The sequence below is a fragment of the Capricornis sumatraensis genome, chromosome 1 (genome assembly GCF_032405125.1).
Source record: "Capricornis sumatraensis isolate serow.1 chromosome 1, serow.2, whole genome shotgun sequence".
NCBI classification, from domain to species: domain Eukaryota; kingdom Metazoa; phylum Chordata; class Mammalia; order Artiodactyla; family Bovidae; genus Capricornis; species Capricornis sumatraensis.
In genome coordinates this window covers 46,266,843-46,275,677 of record NC_091069.1, presented here as the reverse complement: position 1 = coordinate 46,275,677, position 8,835 = coordinate 46,266,843, and the positions used below count along the sequence as shown (strand labels likewise).

Genomic DNA, 8,835 nt, shown 5'->3' with positions numbered 1-8,835 from the left:
GGGATTGTATAATTTTTAAGTCTTCTATCATGTTAGTCCTACTTTCAGCCAAATAATACTTGTGGACAAAGAAAGAACTGTCTGTATTGTGTTGTTCTGTGTTCCAGGAGGTACCACAGAGACAGGGAAGCGGAGCTGCAGGCCTCCCACCTCTGTTTCAGCTTCTGCCAAAATGAAGCTCATTTTCTGATTTACATTCCGGATTCTGAAAAAGATTTCTTGCAAAGCAAGAGTTTCCATGCAACCAAACTCTGAAAATTATGGCCCTGTCCTGATACAGTGTTTATACAAGAACATATAGTGGTTCAGTTTTTTGGAGGGACTGCGTAGCAATATCTGTTAAAATCTAAGCCATCACATTGTTTGACTCAGCAATTTTACCTCTAGCAATTGTTGTTGTTCAGTCACAAAGTCTTTGCGACCCCATGTACTGCAGCATGCCAGGCTTCCCTGTCCTTCACTGTCTCCCTGAGTTTGCTCAAATTCATGTCCATTGAATCAGTGATGCCATCCAACCATCTCATCGTCTGTCACCCCCTTCTCCTCCTGCCCTCAATCTTTCCCAGCACCAGGGTCTTTTCCAATGAGTTGGCGCTTTGCATCAGGTTGCCAAATTATTGGAGCTTCAGCTTCAGCATCAGTCCTTCCAATGAATATTCAGGGTTGATTTCCTTTAGGTTTGACTGATTTGATCTCCTTGCTGTCCAGAGTCTTCTCCAGCACCACAGTTTGAAAGCATCAATTCTTCAGCATTCAGCCTTCTTACCGTCCAAATCTCACATTTGTACATGACTACTGGAAAAACCAAGCTTTGACTATATGGACTTTTGCTGGCAGAGTGAAGCCTCTGCTTTTTAATATGCTGTCTAGGTTTGTCATTGGAGAAGGAAGTGGCAACCCACTCCAGTATTCTTGCCTGGAGAATCCCATGGACGGAGGAGCTTGGTGGGCTACAGTCCACAGGTCACAAAGAGTCGGACACGACTGAGTGACTTCACTTCACTTTCACTTTCACTAAGTTTGTCGTAGCTTTCCTTCCAAGGAGCAAGCGTGTTTTAATTTCATGTATTTCATACAAATAATCATTCAAAGATAAAAAGATACATGTACAGTATTTTTATTGCAGCATTGTTCATAAAAGCAAAAGGTTGAAAAATTGCAAGTATTTATACGTATGGAATTGGTTAGCATAATGATATTCATGTATTGGGATGTTACATATTCTTTTGAAAGAATGACATGGAAAGATGTCCAAGATATATTAAGCCTAAAAAGCAAGTTATAAAACATTATGTTTCCATTTGTAAGTCAAATAATGTCAACAAATAAAACCATTGCTTTGACATGTGCAAATGGGTAGGTGTTACCTTACTTCTCTCTCTCTTTTTTTGTTTGGCCATGCCCAGTGGCTTGTGGGATCTTAGTTTCCTGACCAGGAATCAAATCCAGGCTATTTGCAATGGAAGTACAGAGCCTGCCAGAGGGAATTCCCTTTACTCCTTAAAATTACTGAAAATCATAGGTTTACTTGTTTTAGATATCTTTATCATTGGGCTTCCTGGGTAGCTCAGCTGGCAAAGAATCCGCCTACAATGCAGGAGACCCTGGTTCGAGTCTTGGGTTGGGAAGTTCCCCTAGAAAAAAGGGATAGGCTACCTATTCCAGTATTCTTGGACTTCCCTGGTGACGTAGATGATAATGCCTGCAATGCAGGAGACCTGGGTTGGAAAGATCCCCTGAAGGAGGGCATGGCAACCCACTCCAGTATTCCTGCCTGGACAATCCCCATGCACAGAGGAGCCTTGTGGGCTACAGTCCATGGGATCCCAAAGAATTGGGCACGATTGAACAAGCACAGCACATCTTTATCATTGGCAAGATATTTTCTTATTTAAGTACAAGATTGTGCATGCGTACTAAGTCACTTCAGTTGTGTCCGACTCTTTGAAACCCTTAGGAATGTAGCCTCCCAGGCTCCTTTGTCCATGGGATTCTCCAGGCAAAAATTCTGGAGTGGGTTACCATGCCCTCCTCCAAGGAATCTTCCCAACCCAGGGATCTGAACCTGTGTCTCTTAGGTCTCCTGTGTTGAGAGGTAGGTTCTTTACCACTAGTGCCACCTGGAAAGCCCAAATACAAGATTATCTTTATTCAACTTTGGAACTATGTTGGGGTTTTCCATAACTGCTCTGTCTGAAAGTCTAATTTCTTGTTATGAAAGAGTGATTAATTAAACTTATAGTATTGTGGGTTGTAGAGAGTGAGAAAAATAACTTTAAAGAGTTTTTGTAATTCTATAGGTTAAGAAGATTATCAACATCAATTGTAGAATTTAGTGACATGGTGTAACAAAATATAAGTTGACCCCTCAAGCCCTCACAAACACAATATCTTAATCACATTCAAAAGAACAGTGATTTTTGCAAATTGGTACAAAAGGGATTTCCATAATTTAACCTTGGAGAGCTGCTCTGTCTTAGTTTTTCAGTCATTAATTGGGTTGACCAAAAATAACAGATTTTGTTCATACAAACAGATTGAAAGGAACTGTAAAATCATGAGACTTTGTTGTGTATGTGTGATCAAGTCTTTCATGCCTTAATTTCACACTGGAAGATTTCCCTTTCTCTGCCTCACTACCTCCATCACAGAAAAACACAGGAAAAAGGGGTGTTCAGAACACTGGATGTTTCCACAGACGTGTGGGGCAGGATTGTCAGGATAAATTTTACAAATCAATTAAACCAACACTGTCAAAAGTAACAACAGAGAAATGAAAAGTATACATTCCTTGTCTCATTCCAAATCCTAACAGTGGATTGTAAGTGCTTTAAAGACAGTCCATTAGAAAACAGACCATGGTTTTACTTGCCTTATTCTAACTAGGAATATTGCTATCTCACTCTATACTTTTTGCTCCCTGGAGAGATCACAACGGTGAGACCATGGAAGGCATAAGGAACACTCATCATCTGGAAAGCAACTTAAAGCATAGGTTCTTGTACAACAGAGCTCAGGCAAATTCACAACATCATAGACACAGGAACAGGCTTAAGTAGGAACTTTACCAACCAAGAATATGCAAGAGAAGGTACGGACAGAGGTCACACAGGGGCAAGGTGCTCTGTGGGACATGTCATAAGTGAGCATTTCGATGAAGGGACATCCTCTCTTCTTCAAGACCAAAGCTGTAAACATTCTTGTCAGTGGGGTTCATGCAGACTACTTGCTCTCAGACTGTGTAGATGTCAACGGTCAAGAATTACCTGAGAGCCAGCTGCTTGTGTCTGGACTCCTTGGGTGTCCATGGGAAGTTGTGACCCCTCCTGCAGGGAGGGAGGAAGTCACCTGTGCCAAGGAAAGGGGAATTTGGAAGAAATAGGGAGACGGCTGGTCACAGCTGGTCCGTTGTCCAGACCACCCAGAGTGGTCTCCTGAGGTCATCTGCAGACTATTCTGTTTCACCACTGGGACTGGTCAGACATCTCTTTACATTAAAAGACACAGAATTTAGAATTCTGCTTTTATTAAAAATTTAAAATGCTTGTTTCTGCCACAATTGTTTGTAATCCTGAGAACCTTTTGAGGGGCTTCTGTTTTATGCCAATTTGAACAAAATTTAAATATTTTAAAAACTGGCCTTTAATTACGAATTTTAAAGATTCTTATTCAATGCCCTTCTGGCTTTGGCTCTCAGTGTTTCTCCTTGGAGTTTTGTCACTTACTCATTGCCACCTGCTGGATAAAAAAAGAAGTGCAGCTGGACATTTGCCTTTTCCTTAACATACCTGTCAGCCCTTCTCAGCTTATAAATCAGACCCTGTCCTCCAAGGAGTGGCGCCTTATTGCCCCAGGTGAAGGCAGAGGAATGTAGTACGGACTCAGGAAGAAAGAGGTTCTCTGACCTTTCCACTCCTGAGTGTGTTCTGCAACCTGCATTCATCCCTTCACCTCAGGGGTTGGGGGTGGGTAACTTGATGAACGGGATAGCAGCAGGTAAATTCACTGACTGATCCCGAGAGCCAAGATGAGTGCCTGTGATGATAAGACTGGCTGCTCCCATACATCCGCTGTTGAGATCAGAGCAGCTTGGATAGGTTTCTGTACCCTATGGACTGGAGAAGGAAATGGCACCCTACTCCAGTACTCTTGCCTGGAAAATCCCATGGATGGAGGAGCCTGGTAGGCTACAGTCTATGGGGTCGCAAAGAGTCAGACATGACTGAGTGACTTCACTACCCTATGGACAGGTTAGGTTTACTTATTTAGACTAATGTCAGATGACCTTAGGAATAAAAATCAGAGAAAGCTATTTTCAAGGCTGTTCTTAAGATATAAAATTAGGCTTAAACAAGAGATTTGAAAACTTGTTCACCACAGACCACTAAAAGTTTTCATGGCTCCATGAACACCTCTAACTTTTTGTTTCAAGAATATTGTTGTTGTTCAGTCACTAGGTCATGTCAGAGTCTGCGATCCCATGAACTGCAGCACGACTGTTTTCCTTGTCCTTTACTATTGGAAATTATTGTTCAAATCTGTCACCTTTCCTATTGAGCTCCAGTTCAGGTAACCACAGTGTGTCCCCTGGACCTCTCTCATCCCAGCCCGACAGGTCTCTGCTTCTGTCTTAGCAACCGCCAATCCATTTTCTCACTGCAACCAGGACAATCATTATAAAATGGATGGACAGAGGAGCCGGGTAGGCTGCAGTCCATGGGGTCGCTGAGAGTTGGACATGACTCAGTGACTTCACTCTCACTTTTCACTTTCATGCATTGGAGAAGGAAATGGGAACCCACTCCAGTATTCTTGCCTGGAGAATCCTAGGGACCGGGGAGCCTGGTGGGCTGCCGTCTATGGGGTCGCACAGAGTCGGACACGACTGAAGCGACGCAGCAGCAGCAGCAGCAGCAGCAAGCTTACCATTGCCATTTTTGAAGTCACGACTTTAATAAGCTTGGTGTGGGGGGCATGGGCGCTTCCCCGGTGGCTCACTGGTAAAGAATCCACCTGCCAGTGCAGGAGATACGGGTGCAATCCCTGATACGGGAAGATCCCACATGCCTCAGAGCAACTAAGCCTGTGTGCCACAACTATTAAGCCTATGCTGTAGAACCTGAGAACAGCAAATACTGAAGCCCACATGTCCTAGAGCCCAGGCTCTGCAACAAAAGAAGCCACTGCAGTGAGAAGTTCACACACCACAACTAGAGAGTAGCCCCTACTCGCTGCAATCGGAAAAAGAGCCCGATCAGCAGTGAAGACCCAGCACAGCCAAAAAAATAATTAATTTAAAAAAAACTTTGGGGCCACTCAGGGGCTGCCCTAGTCTCCCTCTTTCTTTTATTTTAACCTTTTCCTGTCATTTGCAATTCTTGCCATGTTAACCCACTTCCATTTCCCAAGCACTAGCCTCTCTCTCATTTCTGGGCCTTCACATGCATGTACTCCTACACACTGCAGACTCTGAACAACTGGCTGATTTGTACTCCCTCTTTAGGCCTCAGATTCCTTTCACAAGAGATGTCTGGTCTCCCAAGGCTGGTGGGGCTCTGCTCCCAGTCCACACCCTGGCCAGCACCAGGAAAGCACCATTTTCACACTGTCTATGAGGAACCATGTACTTGTCACCACTCCATTTACACTGCACAGTTCTGGAGGACAGGGAATGGGTCTTATTTACTTTTGTATTCCCAGTGCCTAGTACTGTGCCTGGCAATAGTTGGTGTTCAAAAAACAAATGTTGCATGAATACATGAAATAGCATATTTGAGACACTTTTAATTTCCAAGAAAAAAAAATGTATGCTGTAAATTTTACAGAGTAAATCAGAATCAATGTCTTTCTTTAAAACTAGGTTTTTTGGTTAAAGAGAAATTCACAACTTACTCTCATAATTTTACTTTAAAAATACTGAGGCAAGAAATAAAAACGTACCCTGAGCCCATCATAAATGAAATGACTCATGAGACTCATTTAAATCTTTCTTTCCGAAGACTTAACTTAATCAACAGAGTATATTACTTAAGAATGAGATTTTTACGAGACAAAATACTATTATGAAAAATAAGTGTGATTTTACACATTTATTAAAACTGGCCATATTTATCTAATCCATACTCTTTCCCACTAAAGAAAGTGTCAAAATACTTTCTTTGAATACAGTTGTAGAACACTTGTTTCTTTCTTTGTTTTTTAGTGGGTTTTGTTTTTTTTTTTGAGCTTTTCTCCTTTTTTAATCAATAACCACCTTATACAGCTTCAGAAATCTGGACAAAGAAGACGCTGAGAAGAGGCCTGGTTCCATGTCTGAGGGTCTCTGAGTGAGTCTGCATCAGCCAGTGGGCCCCAACTAGGCCTGTCCATGGTTTGCGCACAGCAGTTTCCTGAGTAAGAGCCTGCCCCACCCTCAGGGTAGCACCCCAGTCCAAAAAAAGAAAAAATCAAGGCCCTCCAGGCTTCAGCCTCTTTCCAAGGCCCTCAGGAAGTAGGTTAGATTCTGAACCCGGCCTGGGAGAAGGAAGTTTACAAAGGGCAGGCAAGATCAAGTGTCCAGGGATCCCAGTGATTCCTAGGCACTCTCCTGCCCTTTCCTGACAAGGGAGCAAATAAATAGACCTTCAACTCAGGAACAGAGGTGTTGGAGCAGGGACACCCTCCCCTGGGAGTTAGTAATTAAGTCTCATGTTAAAAACAAACCATTCCCAGCCCCTGCCAGTGTCTACAAAATCCTAAAGGATTGGGTGAAGGGCTAGTCTGCCTGGGGGTATACAGCACCCAGCCCTGCAGGCTCCTGGAGAGGCTCTCACATCTGTTCTCCAGCTCCTGGGGCTCCCTCCTCTTTGGGGGTGGCTCCAAGAAGACTGATGGTGGCTTCTTCATCGAGTAGGGAGAGGCTGGGCCACCCACCGCCAGAAAGTGGTTCTTTTTCTGAAACAATCTCCATAGGCCCAGGTGGTTGCCACGCACATCCAGGTCCCAGATAATGGAGGCACTTGACAAGCTGTGTCCAGGTGATGAAGTCATCATCTTTCTCAATTTGGATAAAGGCAGTGTAGGTGTGGCCCTCTGTGCCTGGCAGGAAAAGGGTCTTCACAAGGGTTCTTGCTGTGGTCGATAACCTCGGCTTCATTGAGCAGCCTGTGAACTTCCACTTCATAAGAGTGCTTCTTCAGACTGTCCATGTTCCTGAGCTGGACACGTGGAACTGTGTTGAATTTGTGCTTCTGTGAGTAATCCTCATGGAAGCAGCTGTTCATGCTGAGGCCAATGATGCCCAAGTGGTAGGATCAGGACACATAAGGGATGTTGCACTCTGTACCTTGGCATTGTTCCAGCATCGGCATCCACATATCCCAAGCCCAGAGCTTTTCCAGTGTGGACCACTGGGGCTCAAGTTTCTCCTTGTACAAGGATTTCTGAGCACCCAGCCCAGCCTAGGGCATGGTCTCCATATGGCACAGCAGTGCTGGGTCCTCAGCTGTGTGCTCATAGCCCCAGGGAGAGATCCAGTGCAAGCCGTCGTCCTCCTCTAGCAGCTGGATGGATTGGCTCAGGAAACTGAAAATATCCACAGCAGTGTCCAGGTCCTCCTTCCAGAACCACAGCAAACCTGGCTTCTGGAAACAGGTTGAAAGTGGCAGTGAGGCTGGCCTTGTTGTGCTGAGACACACAGGTATACTTGACACCGATGGAAGTGTGCTGGATGCCCCTTGGACCACACAGCAGCCACCACAGCAGTAGGTTCCTCATAGTAGCCATCGATGAAAACTGTTATCATCTGGAAAGACAACCTCCGGGCTGAGGGTGGAGAACACAGCATCCTGCACAGGTAACTGGGCCGGTTCCCTGCAATGACAGCCACAGGCGCATTGAGGACCTTGTTGTCTGGGGGTGGGTCAGGGCTGAACTTTGAAGGTGTGGGGTCCTTGCAGCTGTACACGTTCTCATCGCCCTTGACTTTGCTGCAGAAGCAGCGGCTGTGATGGTTCGGCTCCGTGTCTGCCCAGTGGCACACCTTCATCTCTGCCTCTTCAGCTGAGCTTAGTGGCACATCTGTCTTCAGCAGAACTGAACCCCCACAGGAGGAGAGGGCAGGTGAGTCAGAATGTTTCTCCCCAAGGATAGGACCTCCTTTTCATCCCACAAAGGCCCAGGTGTCTCTCCAGCCCAGGACAGGGCCAGCCTGGCTGTCGCGCCTCCTCAGCAGAGCCTTGGCTGTGTCCTTGAGATGGAAGGAGCCCTTGTCCTTAATGATGCAGATGAACCCTTGGCCAGGTGCCATCATGTTGAGGAACAGCAACCATGGCCTCACCTATATGAGGAGCGAGCATGCCTGCTAAGTCGCTTCACTCGTGTCCTACTCTTTGTGACCCCATGGACTGTAGCCCGCCAGGCTCCTCTGTCTATGGGATTCTCCAGGTAAGAGAGTGGGTTCCCATGTCTCCAGGGGAATCTTCCCAACCTAGGGATTGAACTCAGGTCTCCCATATTGCAGGCAGATTCTTCACTGTCTGAGCCACCAGGGAAGCCCAGGTCAGTTTCTACTTCCCAGTAAGATACCGCTCCACTTTTTCCACACCCCAAAGGGCTTGATGAGGGGGCTGGGCTTCCAGTCATCCATGCTGTATTGGGGGGCAGGGGGTGCGGGGGCGGTCACCACTGTCCTGGCCAACCCATGCCTGCAGGAATGGCTCAGGGAGCCCAGGCCCCGCTGAGGCCCGCACAGCTCTGCCAGGCGCACTGCAGCTTCCATCTATTCCATGCCCCTGGTGGCCCCACCCTGGCCCACACTTGTTTTTAAGAGACCAGAAAGCGGGACAAGTTTAAATT

The 8,835-nt window shown here is 45.8% G+C and overlaps 1 pseudogene; it reads right to left on the bottom strand.

The window, feature by feature from the left end:
* Positions 1-6,808: 6,808 nt before the first annotated feature.
* LOC138074717 (protein O-linked-mannose beta-1,2-N-acetylglucosaminyltransferase 1 pseudogene) lies at positions 6,809-8,336 on the bottom strand (annotated as a pseudogene).
* Positions 8,337-8,835: the final 499 nt, after the last annotated feature.